Here is a 15,164-nt window from a genome sequence, read left to right on the forward strand (position 1 = left end):
TTCACAGACCACAGGATGAATCTATTTTCTGCTCTGAAAGAAGAATACATTACTACAAGTTGACATTTATAAAGGGGAACAACACTACATGTGGTCCCATCATGGGGATCCTCTTGGCTTCCAGGACTATTTGGGGGTGGGGACCAACAGGGACCGCTCTCCAAAGCAGAATGGGCATCCCAGGGGTGGGGCAGGTACCTGAGCCCTACATCTCTCCTGGAAAATACATTTAGACTGATTGCTTCCTCCTCTCTGCACTGGATTTGTTCCAGAGCAAACTTTTGCTTCGTTCTGCATCTCTGCAATGAACAGAGATGCTGCCTGCCGCATCCGTACTAAAAATCGTTGTGACTCTGGTCCTCTCGGCCCTAAGTCCATTAACACATCCACAGGGCGGCTTTGCAAACCACTTTACTTAATGAGAAAGGAGAACAGTTTTCTGCCTCATAGGAGTAGCTCCACACTGGAATGAGCCCACTCTCTGCCCATTTCTCATGAAATACATCCAAGAACAGGGATTCTTCCTTCAAATCCAGGTGTGTGGCATTTATAGCCTGTGAAAGGTAATATAAGTACTTCAATGTTCTGTCTGAACTAAGAATATTTGTGGTTGAAGAGGAAAAGGCTACAGATGGGAAGGTTCTTTGTTAAATATTATTGTATTAGAGGGGAAGAATATTTTGAGGGTGTCGGAATTTAATCCTGCTTGAGTCTCACCCACCACTTTCATGTTACTCGCTACAGGCATCGGAGGAAATAGCAATTTTTCTGAACTCGACATTATATACCAAGAATCCCAATACAGTATTGTATACCGAAACCCAGTCCGTATTAGGTCTGGCAGAAGCCAATTCATTTCAGAGAGCTCTTGGAATGTGACAGTTTGAACAGATTGGGGTAACAGATGGAAGAAATCACCATCTGATTTTGACATGATGCGGAGAAATAGAATTTGATGAACAATAATTAGAGAAGCCACATACAGCCAGAGAAGACTAGGTTTAAACAGTGAGTTCACTGTAAGCCAGATATGGGGAGGGGGAAGGGTAAGCTGGGACAAAGTGAGAGAGTGGCATGGACATATATACACTACCGAATGTAAAATAGATAGCTAGTGGGAAGCAACCTCATAGCACAGGGAGATCAACTCGGTGCTTTGTGACCACCTAGAGGGGTGGGATAGGGAGGGTGGGAGGGAGGGAGATGCAAGAGGGAGGGGATATGGGAACATATGTACATGTATAGCTGATTCACTTTGTTATAAAGCAAAACTAACACACCATTGTAAAGCAATTATACTCCAATAAAGATGTTAAAAAAAAAATGAAAAGGCTTAAGCATGGAATGGGGGAGAAACCTCTGAGAGGGCAGGGAAATGAATTCTGAAATAGAAAAGAACTATTGCAAAGGCTCACTGTCTTTCTAGAAGACTGTGTGCTAATGTGCAACATCTCACACCTGGTATCTTCTAAGGTTCTCAAAGAATCCCTGAGCTCAACATATTAACTGTTTCTCTAAAGTTTAAAACTCAGCAAAGGATGCACAGTGTGCCTCGGGGTACATAGCTGAAGGGGGTACAGAAGGGGGCGTCACCATATTGGTAGCCTTTTTTGTCCTTCAGGTGGGTATTTGCTGTGTTCTTTTTCAGTGCTTTTTGTATGCTTGAAATATGTCATGGTAAAATTTAAATATTCGACTATGGAGTTCATCCCAGTGCATGGCCCACACATGTGCTCAGTTGAAACAATGCCATTAGTCATTATTAGGTTTGTACATTTTTTTTGGCCGTGCAGCTTGTGAGAGATCTTAGTTCCCTGACCAGGGATTGATCCCGGGCCCTCGGCAGTGAGACCACAGAGACCTAATCACTGGATTGCCAGGGAATTCCCTAGGTTTGTACATTTAGGTGATTGTCCTGCTAACATAACTGAACTCTTGCAGACTCTCAGGAAAATCCTTTGTTTGGGTGTTTGTGGCTCCAGAATCTGGACGGAGCCCAGAGGAGGAGGAAAGGAGCAAAGATGCACCCAGTGCAACGTGTAAGCACGTGAGTGAGGCGCAGCGGGAGGCGATGCTTCTCTAGACTTGTAGGAGCTCGGAGTCAGAGACATCTGAAAGTATGATGGAGGGTTGCAGCTAAATAAACAAAGCCCCTGTTTCACCTGGCAGGCAAATGCCTTGAGTCATTAAGTAGTATTAGGTACATTTAATTTATTTAATTACAAACACATGCGGCATGAGACCATCCATATTATACCTAAAGAGCACATGGAAACCAACAACATAAATACAAGTATCCTTGTACACATGAGTTTAAATTTTCTAGGTGATCAAATTGCTCGGGGGGTGCACATGGGGGAGGGTGTAGGGATCCTGTCAGGAACGCAGAACCACGGGGGTGACGTGTGCCAGGATTTCACCTTTCGCTGTGCAAGCTGAGAGTCCGAGGAAGGCCACTGTCTCAGAAGCCCAGGGAGGGGCAGGCCCTGGGAAGGACAGATGGATGTGAAGGGGAAGAGTGCAGACAAGCTGGAACCCACATCCCAGTATTGATCCACATCTTGCCCTTTCCGTCTCCAAGATGCCAGACTCAGCAATGTGGGTCATCTCAGAGCAAATCATGCACCCAGCCCAGGGGATGGAGAAGCTGAGGGAGGATCTGGCTGATGCTGGAGCAGCTGCAGGCCTGACCACTCCTCTCCCACCCCATCCCGGCAGCCACGCCAGCATCTGGTTGGCCCTGCCCCCCTCCCCTTCAAGCATACGATGTCTCCATGATTTACTTCCTGCTTCCAAACAGTGTGGCCCACACTAACCCTGCACAATGTGGGGAAGCTTAGCTAAGGGGACTCCATAGCTGTCCATCACGTCACCCTATCCCACAGCCCGCTGGAGCCCAGCCTAAGAGCCATGTCCCAGACTCATGCCACACCCACAGCTCTTGACCCACACGATGCTCCCACACACAATTAGCTCCAGGAATCTTTCCCTGTGGCTAAAACAGACCTGCACCTTCAAAGGCAGAGGAAGGCCAAGCCAGCCGCCTAAATCAGTCAGCCCAGTCCTCATTCTTACAGATGAACAGACAACCAAGAATTACTGGGCACCTGGGAAAACCCACAATAATGAGAGAGAGGAACTGACTGACTGTGGAGAAACCCTGATAACTCAAGAACGGAAGAGAATGTCACAGAAATTCTAAGTAGATTCCTCAGACGTTGGAGAAGCTACTGAAATCATAAAAAGGAACAAACTGCTATTGAAATAATTAGGTATTTAGGAGAAGTGTAGTGGTGTCTGCAATTAGAAATGCATGTTTCAAAATGAGACGGATTAATGGCTGGATACCCAGATGAATGGATGTGTGGACACAGAGTGGTCACACGTCAGTGGTGGAATCTGTGGTAGGTATTCAAGTGTTCGCCATCCAGTTCTTGAAACTTCTCTGTCTGTTTGGAAGTTTTCATATGAAAGTGTCGGGGAAGAAATGAGCAACCAGGAGCCTGGGAGAAGAGGTAACAATAGTTGAAAGGTGTCAGTAATGTTGGAACCTTGAAAATGGATGGATGAGTAGTGGTACCAACTTAACAGAGAGAGTAGGTCAAGACAGTTTTGGCATAGAACCCAGGAAAGTCTCGGGAATCAGAGACCTCTGAACGTGGAGGTGACCAATAACTGGAGAATTGGGCGAAAATCTAAGAAGCAGTGAGACTCCCACGTCCACTCCCCATTCTGTTACCTTCTGTCCTCTGCGATGCCAGGGACAGGGGAAGGCAGGGGCACAGAAGTAGAAATCTACCGTGGGGGACAAGAAAACCCTCTGGCCCTCTGCCCCAGCCTGAGAACGGGCAGCGGGCTTATCCTCGCCCTGTCCAGGCAGGAGATCAGAGGGCTCTTTCCCAAGGAAATGAACAGCCAGAGAGAAACGATTTCTTGGCACAGAAAGCCGGGGTCCCAGAGAAGTGAGTGGTGCCCGCCCAAGTACTCTGCAGTGAAGTTCTCAAAGGGCAGTCAGGAATCCCTGGGCTGAAAGAAAGAAAGAACCAAACCAACCCACGTAGGAAAAGGAACTCGGAGGAAATAGAGACAATCAGGTAGCATTCAAAAGGTCCCCCCAAAACTAAAATTAAGACCTTCAGAGAAAAGATGATAGTGTATCCATGAAATAAAAACAAGATACTATAAAAAAAAGGAAACTTCAACAGTAAGAACGAGTTCTTGAGAATTAAAATTCACATAGCCAAAATGAAAAAGGTAACAGAAGGGTTTGAAGAAAAAGTGGAGGGAATCTAAAAGTAAAACAAAAGGCAGAAGGATGGATAGTAGAGGGAAGAAGTTAAGAAAATTAGAGAATCAATTCACGAAGATTAATATCTGAATAATAGGAGTTATAGAGAGAGGAAAATCAGAGGAAAGGAAATTAGTTAAGAATTAATTCACAGAGTTTTTCCAGAGTGATAAAACATGAAAAACACCCACATCTAGGCATGTCATGAAATTTCAGAGAACCAGGGACAAAGAGCAGATTCCAACCAGTTCCAGAGAGAAACAGGCCACGACAGAGTTCTGAGAATCAAGATGGCCATCATCCATGGCACCAGGAGCTGCCATAGAAGAAAGCAAGGCCTTTCAAATGTCCAGCCTAGAATTCTGCTCTGACCACGCATCTCACTAAGGCCACTGGTGGGTAGGGGGGTGCTCCAGCAAAAGGAAGGAGCCAGCTAAGAAAGCAAGATGTGGGCCAACTGAATAGGGGAGCCAATCTGGGGGAGAGGCAGCCTGGACCAGCGACAGGAGGACCCGGGCCTGCTCCATGCCAAGATTGGGACAGACGGCAGCCGGCTCTGAGAAGCACATCTCCGGGAAGAAACGGGGTCACAAGAAATGAGCAGCATCAAACTAATGGAACAGAAAATCTCTGTTATGCTGGAGGCATGTGCTCAGAAGGAAAAAGCATCAAAAATTCTGGGAAAACAAAAGGGGAAAACAGCAAGCTGAGCAGTGGCATGAATTGCAGGAACGAGTAAAGGGCAAGGGCAGGGTCTGCACCTCCTGGCCTCGGGGACGTTTCCCTTCGAGGTCAAGCCAGTGGCCCAGGACGACATTTCCCTCCCTGGAATGGTTCTATCCGTCACTCATTCTTCGGGGGATGACAGCTACAGACTTGTGATCACATACATGTTCCTTCTGGTTATTCTGTTTTTTCAGTCAACCTATATAGATCCCAATACAGAAAATTCAAAATGTAAAAAATAACCCCATGACAAGTGGATGGGGAAAAGAGAAGGTGGAGTAGTGGGAGGAGTGGGATGGGCATTTATTTCTCATTTCAATCAAATGAAACAGCTTAAAATGAGTGAGAAAAATAAACACTCAAGCCCAGCGTTTGACAATAAACAGACAACTGATAGAAGACCTCAAATAGCACACATAGTTTTTAAATTTAGGGGGCAACAAGAGACGTGGGGGTAAGTGGGTGCAAAGTCATCTCTCATCCCAAGAAGTCATTAGCTACCGTCTAACGCTGATGAATCAGGAAACAGAAACATAGCACCTTCTGTTAGAGTTTACGGAGGTAATTAAGAGAATCCAAAAATGGTTTCTCTGCGGCTTGAAATAGGAGGCAGGGTGAGAATTTTCTTTAAAATGTACTTCTATGCGGTTGGATTAAACTGTTTTTACCCTGTCCGTGTGTTACTTTGATAGCGGTTTACAATGAGTTTTAAAAGAATGAAGTAGGGCTGTTATGTGCGCACATTGAAGGGTGTCCATGAGTGAATTGCAGAATGAAATTTAATTGTACAGTCCTATTTACAAATAAATAACAGAAAGCAAGAGAGAGAAATTCATACCAGAACTTTTAAAAGAATATGTGCATATTTACATGTTTGTTTGTGGGGGAACAAGGCCTGGAAGAGAAAGCACCAAAGTGCTAAAATGATTGTGCTACAAAATGGGGGGAAAAGGAGGGCTGTCATCTCTTATTTTGTTTACTTCTATTTAATTTGACTCCTTTTGAGATGTTTGCATAATAACTTTAAAGCATAAATAGATGCAGTTCTACACCGTAGAGGGCTTTCTGTTGAAACTAGGTTTCACTAGCATCTCCTTCTAAATGTCTCGTTTACTCTTGCATTTTGCCTCAATAATCGAGAATTTCGCCTTGATTTTGGATAAAACTCAATCTTTGCAAACATACTCTCTTTCAAGATGATTTTGGTTCTGTCAAATAAAACACCACCGAGCACTTTGCAAGCAGGCATGAAATGCTGGCGTTGGGGAGGGCTGTCCTGTCTCTGGAGGGGAGCGTGTGGACAGCCAGATGGTGGGGGCCAGGACGGTGGAGGGTTTGATGGTCTCATAATGCTTAGACAACGGCCTGATTTGAAAACAGTTTTTATGTCTGTAATAAAAATGAAAATTCTTTTGATTTCTGCTAGCAATTCCGGAGTTCTTAGAGAAGGATCTTTCAGTTCAGCTTCTTCATATAATCTTTCAAAACTGGATCATAACGGGTAGGTTATTGTCATTTGTGGGCATGTGGTGTTTTCATTCAGAGTGGACTATTTCCTCTATCCTGCTGGGGACATAAACAACACAGTATGCTCAGCATTCAGTGAGTGCCTCCAACAGATATGATGAAAGTGAATCTTGGAGCTGCTGTGAGAGGAATGCTGTCAATCTCCAGAAGGCCTAAGTAAACAGTCGTAGACAGAGAAACCACGGGGGTAGATCAATGGCAATGAAGTCCTCGACTTTTCTCTTTGTAGACTAATTCTTTGTACCTTCTAAATCCCTGATTAATCAGAGGGGAGTCTGGATCACAGAGTTCCCTGTCCCCAGGGTAGTCAAGGTGGGCATGAAATTGAGGGGCCGCCTGCAGTTCTCGGGGCAGGCGGCTTACCCATCATGTGGTCTGAGCAGTGCCTGGTTTTGCACAAAACCTTCTGACACATCTGTGTGTAGAGAGGCACCACCAGGAAGTCCCAACACCAGGGTCCAAGTCCTGCCTTAGAAGGACATAACCAGTGAAGAATGAACGAAACCGACCTGACCCGGTTTCCTGTCTGACAAATGAGGCCAGCATACCCTGCCTGCATGTTTGTACTGCGAAGCCCGAGCCCTCGGGAGTCAGGAACACAACTCCGTCTGCCGGTGCCTCTGCCCATCAGGAATGCTCCAGTGGAGGTGGGACGCTCGCCCAACCCTCTAGCGAGAGCTGAGTGCACCACCATATTTAACTACATAACACTTTTCTTCCTTTTCCGCATTTTGTATTTTTGATTGAAGTACAACTTATGAACATAAAAGTACAGAAGTCCTCAGGGCAGAACTCAATGAATTTCGGCATATGTATATACTCGGCTGACCACCACCCAGGTCCAGATAGTGAATGTTTCCACCCCCTGTGGCATACAGACAGAACATATGGTGTGGGCTTTTTTGGGTCTGAGTTCTTGCACTCAGAACTGTATCGAAGAACCATGTCTTCATCCATTTCGTTGCGTGGAGTTCCTTCCTTTTTCACTGCTGAGTAGTATTTCATTGTGGGAGTATACCAGGATTCCTTTGTCTTTCTACTGTTGATGCTCACTCGGATCATTTCTAATTTGGAATTATAACAATAGAGCTGCTATGAGCATTTTTGCACGTGTGTTTTGGTGAACAAATCCGTTTAATTTTGTTGGGATTATACCCAGGAGAGGAATTGCTAGGTTACAGAGCATATGTACGTTTAGCTTTTAGTCGCCCTGTGGAATATTTTTCCAAAGCGGCTATTTCATTTTACACCCCCACTAGCAGTGCATGAGCGTTCCAGTTGCTCCACATCCTCACCAGCGCTTGGCGTTCTTGATTCTAGATATCCTAGTGGTTGAGTAGTGTTCCACTTACATTTTTTTTATGGCACTAATTACACTAGAGTGTGTACCGCAGTTTCTAATTGTCCACCCAGATCTCGTTCCCCTTCCTTAGTGTAGTAGACTTTCAGCTGGGCACACAGTCACTCAGTTAGCAACTACATGTCTAAACCTTCCTTGAAGCTACACGTGGTCCCAGGACTGAGTTCTGGTCAATGGTGTGGACAGGGGTGATCCTTGCCACTTCCTGGACTATTGAATTGCATGAGCATGCCCTTCCTCCCTCCAGTTGGATGGGATGGCAAAGCTGCCTACAGTCATGGTCTGGTCCTCTACCTCTGGCAACGTTACGTAAGAAGTAAATAACTCCTATCTTGGGGAAACCACTGTGTTTTATGTCTCTTTATTGCAGCAGGAAACGCTGTCCCCAGAAGAACGCACTGTGATGACTCAGTTACCCTCTGACTCTAATACAGCTGGACGGTGTTTTTGTCTGTTCAGCAGCATCTGTCCATCAGGGTGCTGCTTCTCACCCAGCCCTGAGGTTCTGTGAGATTATTAACCACGCCCCAGCAAGGACTTAGGCGGGTGGCTCAGGTCTGACCGCTGGTGGTTCTCCAGCCCTGTCCAGGGTTATAAGTTCATGGGATGGGCAGGAGACCCAACAAAGCCAAACAAAGTCCTTCCATGGGACGCGTAGTCTGGTGAGAGAGAATCTTTGTCATCATTTTGAACTGAGGCTGCCAGTGGCCTTGTGGCAGGAGAGTGAAACCAACACCCAAGCAGAACCAGAGTCAGTCAGAGAGAAGAAGGAAAGGAGTCGGTGAAAGGACGAAGGCCACCAATGGTATCTCAGCCCCTGGATCTAGCTGTACCTGCAGTACCTTTAAATGTAAGCGAGCCTAGAGTTTGAGCTGAATTTGTGTCCCTTGCAACCAAGAGTTCTGTCTCCTTCATTAATGCAATAAACGTGCTTGAGGGCAATTTTATACAAGCATCGTGCTAGATGCAGGGGATCCAAAATTCCTTCCCTTTAAAATGGTAATTCTTAATCTGGATAGACTTTGGAGGGCCCACATGGATGGAATCCACGGGAAAAAAAAGAACTACGTTGCCTCCCCACCCCACTAATCTCTGACTGACATTAAGAAATTTAATTCACATATCAATGCAGGCAACAGAATGCAGTCACGTTAGCCAAATGTGCAAGCTGCCCCCAGCAGAAATCACAGATATTTTCACATCACGTCTCAAAATACTGGGCAGCTTTGTCACGACTTCAGAATTACTAGTTATCAGGCTTGCTGCTGGAGCGTGTTCCTCAGTGTGTAAATAACGAAGCAAACGGATCACATTTCGAGATATTTTGATAACCGGATTTCAGTATAATAGGTTTCCGTTCTAGTCCTGTATTTTACTTTATGCCTTTCAAAGCATATTCCGAAAAGAGGTCAAGAGTTCACTAAGCTCTAGGAGCTCAAAGTGAAGACCAGACTAAAAGGGAAACACAGCAAGAAACAATTGTAGCAAAGCCTGGTGCAGGCGGTGATCGAGAGCCCTGTAAGTTGACATCACAGCAGGAGGGGAGGCTCTGCTCTGCCCAGGGTGTGGGTGGGAGGGTGGGCTTGGAGAAATGATGTTCCAGCTGTAATGCCTGATGGGCCTCTGCCAGAGGCCGCACGTCACAGGGAAGTGCTGTGGCTCGAGCAGCTAGCTGGTGGCGTAGGTGGCCTTTGGGGGTCGGGAAGGCGTTGCTGCTGCAGGTCAGTTGAGGACACCAGCTCTGGTTAAAGTTAACGGTCAGCCAGGGCAGCAGGCCAGCATCCTGTTCCGCGTCCCCGATTTCCACTCTCCCTTGTTCCAACTGGGGTAGCGCTCAGCGGCTTTCACCAACCCTGCTCTCAGGAATATTTACACTCCATGAATACGACAAAGGAAGCCTGGATAAACCATGCTTTTCATTTAGCAACAGGGAAAGTGCCGGGGAAGAGTGTGCATGAGGCCTAGATTACACCCCTTAACCAGAGCGAGTTAGTACTTAGTGATCTGACAGCTAAAATACTGCTCGAGGCACACAGAACAATGAGGACAGCTCCAAGACCTTCATTTGTATGCTGCTGCTGGAACGCAGCTTTCAAGAGATGAGTGCTCCATGTTCCGTGGGGGTCCCAGGACAGCAATGGCACAGGAGGGTACTGGGGGCTTCGCCCAGTCCCTCTCCAGCTGAAGAAGGTGCTCTGATAATGAGGTGCCCAGTGGAGACCCGTGAGGACCCTTCATCTTAGGGAGGCTGCCAGGAAATGGGCCTTCTCTGGAGTGGGGGAAGGAGCAGTGAGGGGTGGGGTGACAGTTATGCCATCAGCTGCCACAGCATGCTAACAGCGGAGGTCTGGTCCCATGCATCCCAGGAGCACTTTTCGGTCACATTCAAAGGGTGGGAATGTAAGTTGGTGCAGCCATTATGGAAAACAGTATGGAGGGTCCTCAGAAAACTAAAAATAGTCATTGTATGATCCAGCAATCCCACTCCTGGGCATTTACCCAGACGAAACTCTAATTCAAAAAGATACGCATACCCCTATGTTCATAGCAGCACTATTTACAATAGCCAAGACGTGGAAACAACCTAAATATCCATCGACAGATGAACGGATAAAGACGATGTGGTACATATATACAATGGGACACTACTCAGCCATAAAAAAGAATGAAATAATGCCATTTGCAGCAACATGGATGCAACTAGAGGTTATCATACTAAGTGAAGTAAGTCAGAAAGAGAAAGACAAATACCGTATGATATCACTTATATGTGGAATCTTAAATATGGCACAAATGAACCTGTCTCCGAAACAGAAACACACTCATAGACATAGAGGACAGACTTGTGGTTGCCAAGGGGCAGGAGGTTGGGGGGGGGATGGAGTGGGAAGTTGGGGTTAGCAGATGTAAGTTCCTATATATAGGATGGATAAACAACAAGGTCCTACTGTATAGCACAGGGAAGTATATTCAGTATCCTATGATAAACCATCATGGAAAAGAACACAAAAAAGAATGTATATATATATGTATATATGTATAACTGAATCACTTTGCTGTACAGCAGAAATTAACACTACATTGTAAATCAACTATACCTCAATAAAAAAAAATAGTTCAGATATGTGAGGGGATAAAAGGACATAAAAGTTTAAGAGAGATTACTCCTTGGCGGTAAAACTGAAAAAGTAAATAAATAAATAAATTTTGGTGTTAAAGAAAACAAAACAAAAGACATTTCCCTGGACCTGGAAGCAAGTGGGCAGAGGTTCCCCAGACATCACCTCAGCCCCCAGGGCCCATTTCTCCGGGGGCCACAGCCCTTTGCTTTGCCAGCCCACGTGCTAAGCCCTTGTTCACAGGCTTGGGCTCTGGGGCTGTACCCTTGGCTGCAGGTGAAACGCATAGGGCCAGCTCTTCTAGAAAACATTTCCTCCTTTGCTCTAATACTCCCCGTGTTGGCAGTCTTTAAAACTGCTCCCAGCCAACCACACACAAGTTCCAGTGCGCACGGAGGAGCAGAGGTGGAGAAATGGGTGTTTCTCATGTCCCTTGGGCCATGGTGGAAGCCCAGTGTAGTGGTGCCGTCTAAACTGACACAGAGTTTCTTTTTTTTAAATTTTTTTTAATTTTTAAACTGACACAGAGTTTCTTTTCATGTGGGATTTAAATATCATCTAGGCAGTCACTGTGCTCATCCACACAGAGATGCATCAACGTTCTGACAGGAAATGTAGAGAGACTTCACAAAACGTGACCTAAGTATCCAAACATTTGGCATTTCTGGGGAAGCTGGAAGACAAATTGGTGGAAAGGATGTCTTTGATGTGTTTCAGTTTACTATTGGAGGCGGGCAGGGAGTGGGTCAAAAGTGACACAAGATTACCATCCCTGTGCACAGGGCTCCTTTGGTTATTCTTCTGAAGGAGTTTAAAATGTCCCATAATAGAATGTAAAACATCAACAAGAACGAAAAGACAAACTGGGTCAGTTTGTGTGATCCGGATGAGTCCCTCCCAGGTGCTGGGTGGTGGGAAAGTGCTGTCATCTCATTGAATCCACCCCTATCTCCTTTATACAAATGAGGAAACAGGCCAAGAGAGGTTTATTTTGATTGTCGAAGGTGCTGAAGCCGGAAGCATGGGCTCCGGGTCAGGCGTGCTCAGTCAGTCTCTTCTTTGCCTGGCCACCCTTTGCTTTGTCTGCAGAGGGAGCAGGCAGGGGTGCAGTTGCCTTATTAAAGACAGCGTGGCACGGTCTAACAGCTGAGAGAGGTTCCAGGGGTCAGCTCTTCTGCAGGCCCCCTCCAACAGTTTACCGTGGTGGTCCCAGAACCTGTCTAGACACTGGCCCTGTAGGACGTGCTCCTCTGGCAGGCAGATCTGCCAGGAAGCACTCACAAGTGGGAGGAAATCGACTCTCTAATCTAATTTCCACCCATCTGTCCTCGTTCTGCCCTTCATAACCCCGCAGGGTAATCCTTCTTCCCGGACAGCTTTGCAAATATTTGGATTCCACCATCTTGTGCTCCACACGTGGATCTTCCAGACTGAAGGCTCCCCATGTGTCAACTACTTCCATCCATATTACCAACAACTCCTACGGCCTGCTGGTGGCCGTCCTTAGACCCCAAGCAAGGGCACCGTGTTCTGGATGAGTCGGACTAGTGAAGAACACAGGAGAGTACTGCCCCAGCTCTGCAACACTGGCTTTTACCGATCCAAAGAACGGGTCCCTTCCTGGGGCCTAGGATGCCGTTAAAACAGCCCTGCCCTCATCTCTTCCCATCAAGTTTTAATCCAAATTAGATGGCGAACACAGATTCACAGACTTCTCCCACTGGAAGACAGCTTGGAAGGGACATCTCCCCCATGTCTTTCTCATAACAGTAGCCAACGATGAATGTGGGCCACATGGTCCTGGGGGCTTTACCCAAGATTCTCTCCTCCGTGCTCAGCAACCCTTGGAGAGATCCTCACCTTGGGAAGGGGGGGGGGGGGACAGGGTTCACAAGGTCACCCTGGAAGCATCAGAGCCAAGACTCAAACCGGAGTCTATCAGATTCCAGATTCCAGGTCATGATCTCTACCTACAGAGGGTGAGGGGGTGAGCTCCTGGCAACCCCTACCTGCACCCTTGGCACTAGCTTCACCATCTTAGTTTTGCTGGCCCCGCTTCGGTGTACTGGCCCTAAGGCCTGCCTCTTGGACTGTCAGCATGGAAAGGTAACTGGCCCCTGAAGGGAGTGAGGCTCTCGGGCCTATTACTGATCATTTAGGAATCGCTTCATTTTAAAACACTCACCCTGGCTCTCAGTGGCTTCTGGGCATCAGGAAAGCGGCCTCAGGTGCCCTGGGAGTGTGCCTGCAGCCTGGAGATCTACGGCCAGGCCTCGCGACAGAGCTCCCTGACTCCTACACATGGGGAAATCCTGGCTCGTTCATTGGGAACTGTACCCCTTTCACTGGACAGCATCCCTCAGCAGGCCTACTGGCCAGGCCAGCCACCTTCCAGGCCTGTCACTTCTTTCTCCAGGGCGGAAAGGTTTGGAGCAGTCTTCCGAGGGTACCTAGGTCCTCCAACCTGTGGGTTAGTATAAATGTGTGTCACCAGGGGTGTAGCAAATGGTGAACACGAAACAAACAGTTGGCATGGGGGCAGACAGAAGGGCTGCAGCAAATCCTAGGTTGGTACCAGCCTGCTTTACCCTGGAAAAATAGCAGGAGGTTTGGTTTGGAATATTCTTATACAAATCAGATTTGCTTGGAAGCAAAGGAGCAAGTGTCCCGGGAGCCCACACGCTTTGTCCACACAGTGTGCAGGTCAGTTCCCCAACACAGCTGCACCAGGGCCTGGGGGTTCAAGAGCTCCTGGAGATTTGGGGGAGCCTGGAAAGGGTGGGGTCAGGTCAGGCTCCCAGATGCGGCAAGCTGCTCCATTAGCAGGTGGTGAGGAGGGGGTAACTGGGCACTTCATCAGAACCTGTGTTGGACCCAGCGGAGAACTGGCCAGGGCAGGGGCTCGCCTCTGGGAGCCTGGGGGGTAGGAGACGAAGGTGGGAGGTGGTGAGGGAAGAGGACAGAGGGAAAGTGTGGAGGTGGGAGGGAGGTGAGGTGGGAGGTGGTAGGGGCCAGCGGGGGAGGTGGGCGGGGAGGAGTAGAGGAAGGTGAAGAAAGGGGCGGGAAAAGGGGAGGGACGGAGAGGGTAGGGGAGAGAGGAAGAGGGCGGGGAGCCGGGCGGGGAGTAGGAGGAGGCAGGGGAGAGGGGGAGAGACGAGAGAGGAGGCGGGAAGGGGAGGAGGGGAGGAGGGGAGGAGGGGAGCAGAGGAGGGGCCTGCGCACCGCCCCGTGCCCTCCCTCCCGCGCCGGCTTCCGCGCCCTCGCGCGCCGCCGCATCCCCGCGCCGCCTGGCCGCGCCGCCGCGCCGCTCCGCTCCGCTCCGGGCCTGAGAGCCGGCCGCCGCCGCCGCCGCCGCCGCCGCCGCCGTAGCCGCCATTCCTACGCCCGCGCTCTCTGGGCCGGGCACCGCTGGTCCGCGCGGCCAGGACGCACCGCGCCAGGTAAGGGCCGGCGAGCAGAGGGAGGGCGCGGGCCGGGCAGGTGCGTGGGGGCGGCGAGACCCTCCCCGGGCTGGTCCCCGGAGCCCTCCCGGAGCTCCCGCCCCGAAGCCCCGTGACTCCTTCCCGGACCCCCGGACCCTCACGGAGTCCCGTTCCCGGAGCTCCCTGACTCCTCCCCGGACCCCTCTCGGAGTCTCCTCCCTGGACCCCCAGGACCCCTCCCCTCCTCGGCTCACTCCCTGCCCCGGCGCGCAGGTGGCTCGGCGGCGCTGGGGCGGCACTGGGGGCTCGGGGCGCGTGGCCAACCCTGCCCAGGGGCGGGGGCGGCGCGTTCGGCCAGGCCCGCCGCTCCTGTCCACCCGGCCCCCGCCCCACTCCGGCCGTTCGGGCCTGGCCAGGCCCCGCGGCTTCTATTTCTGTCTCTGAGGCCGCGGATCCTGGGCGCTGGACCCGGAGCCGCGCACTCAGACAGGTGGGGCAGGTCGGGGCCCTGGTGATGAATGCTGCAGGCCTCGGCTTCCTTTAGGGTTTTGGCTGCGTGATGCTAGAACAGCCAAGGAGAATCAGCAGCCTTAGCTCAGGGCTGCACCTGTTGCAGCCGCTTGGTGAGCTGCAGGAGGCTGAATCCACTGGGGTTTTGCCAATGCAAACATGGAAAGGAGAGTTGGGTCGTGGTGATCCTCTTCGTTTATTTGATTTAGTAT

At 49.2% G+C, this 15,164-nt stretch overlaps 1 protein-coding gene across 1 annotated transcript in view; it reads left to right on the top strand.

The window, feature by feature from the left end:
* The first annotated feature begins 14,408 nt into the window (after positions 1–14,408).
* SEMA4D (semaphorin 4D) overlaps positions 14,409–15,164 on the top strand; it is a 106,829-nt gene continuing 106,073 nt past the window's right edge. Inside the window, exon 1 of the mRNA XM_068552225.1 lies at positions 14,409–14,460. The gene's annotated coding sequence lies outside the window, so the exon portion shown is untranslated. The remainder of the gene's footprint in view (positions 14,461–15,164) is intronic.

Source organism: Eschrichtius robustus, chromosome 10 (genome assembly GCF_028021215.1).
Source record: "Eschrichtius robustus isolate mEscRob2 chromosome 10, mEscRob2.pri, whole genome shotgun sequence".
Classification (NCBI taxonomy): domain Eukaryota; kingdom Metazoa; phylum Chordata; class Mammalia; order Artiodactyla; family Eschrichtiidae; genus Eschrichtius; species Eschrichtius robustus.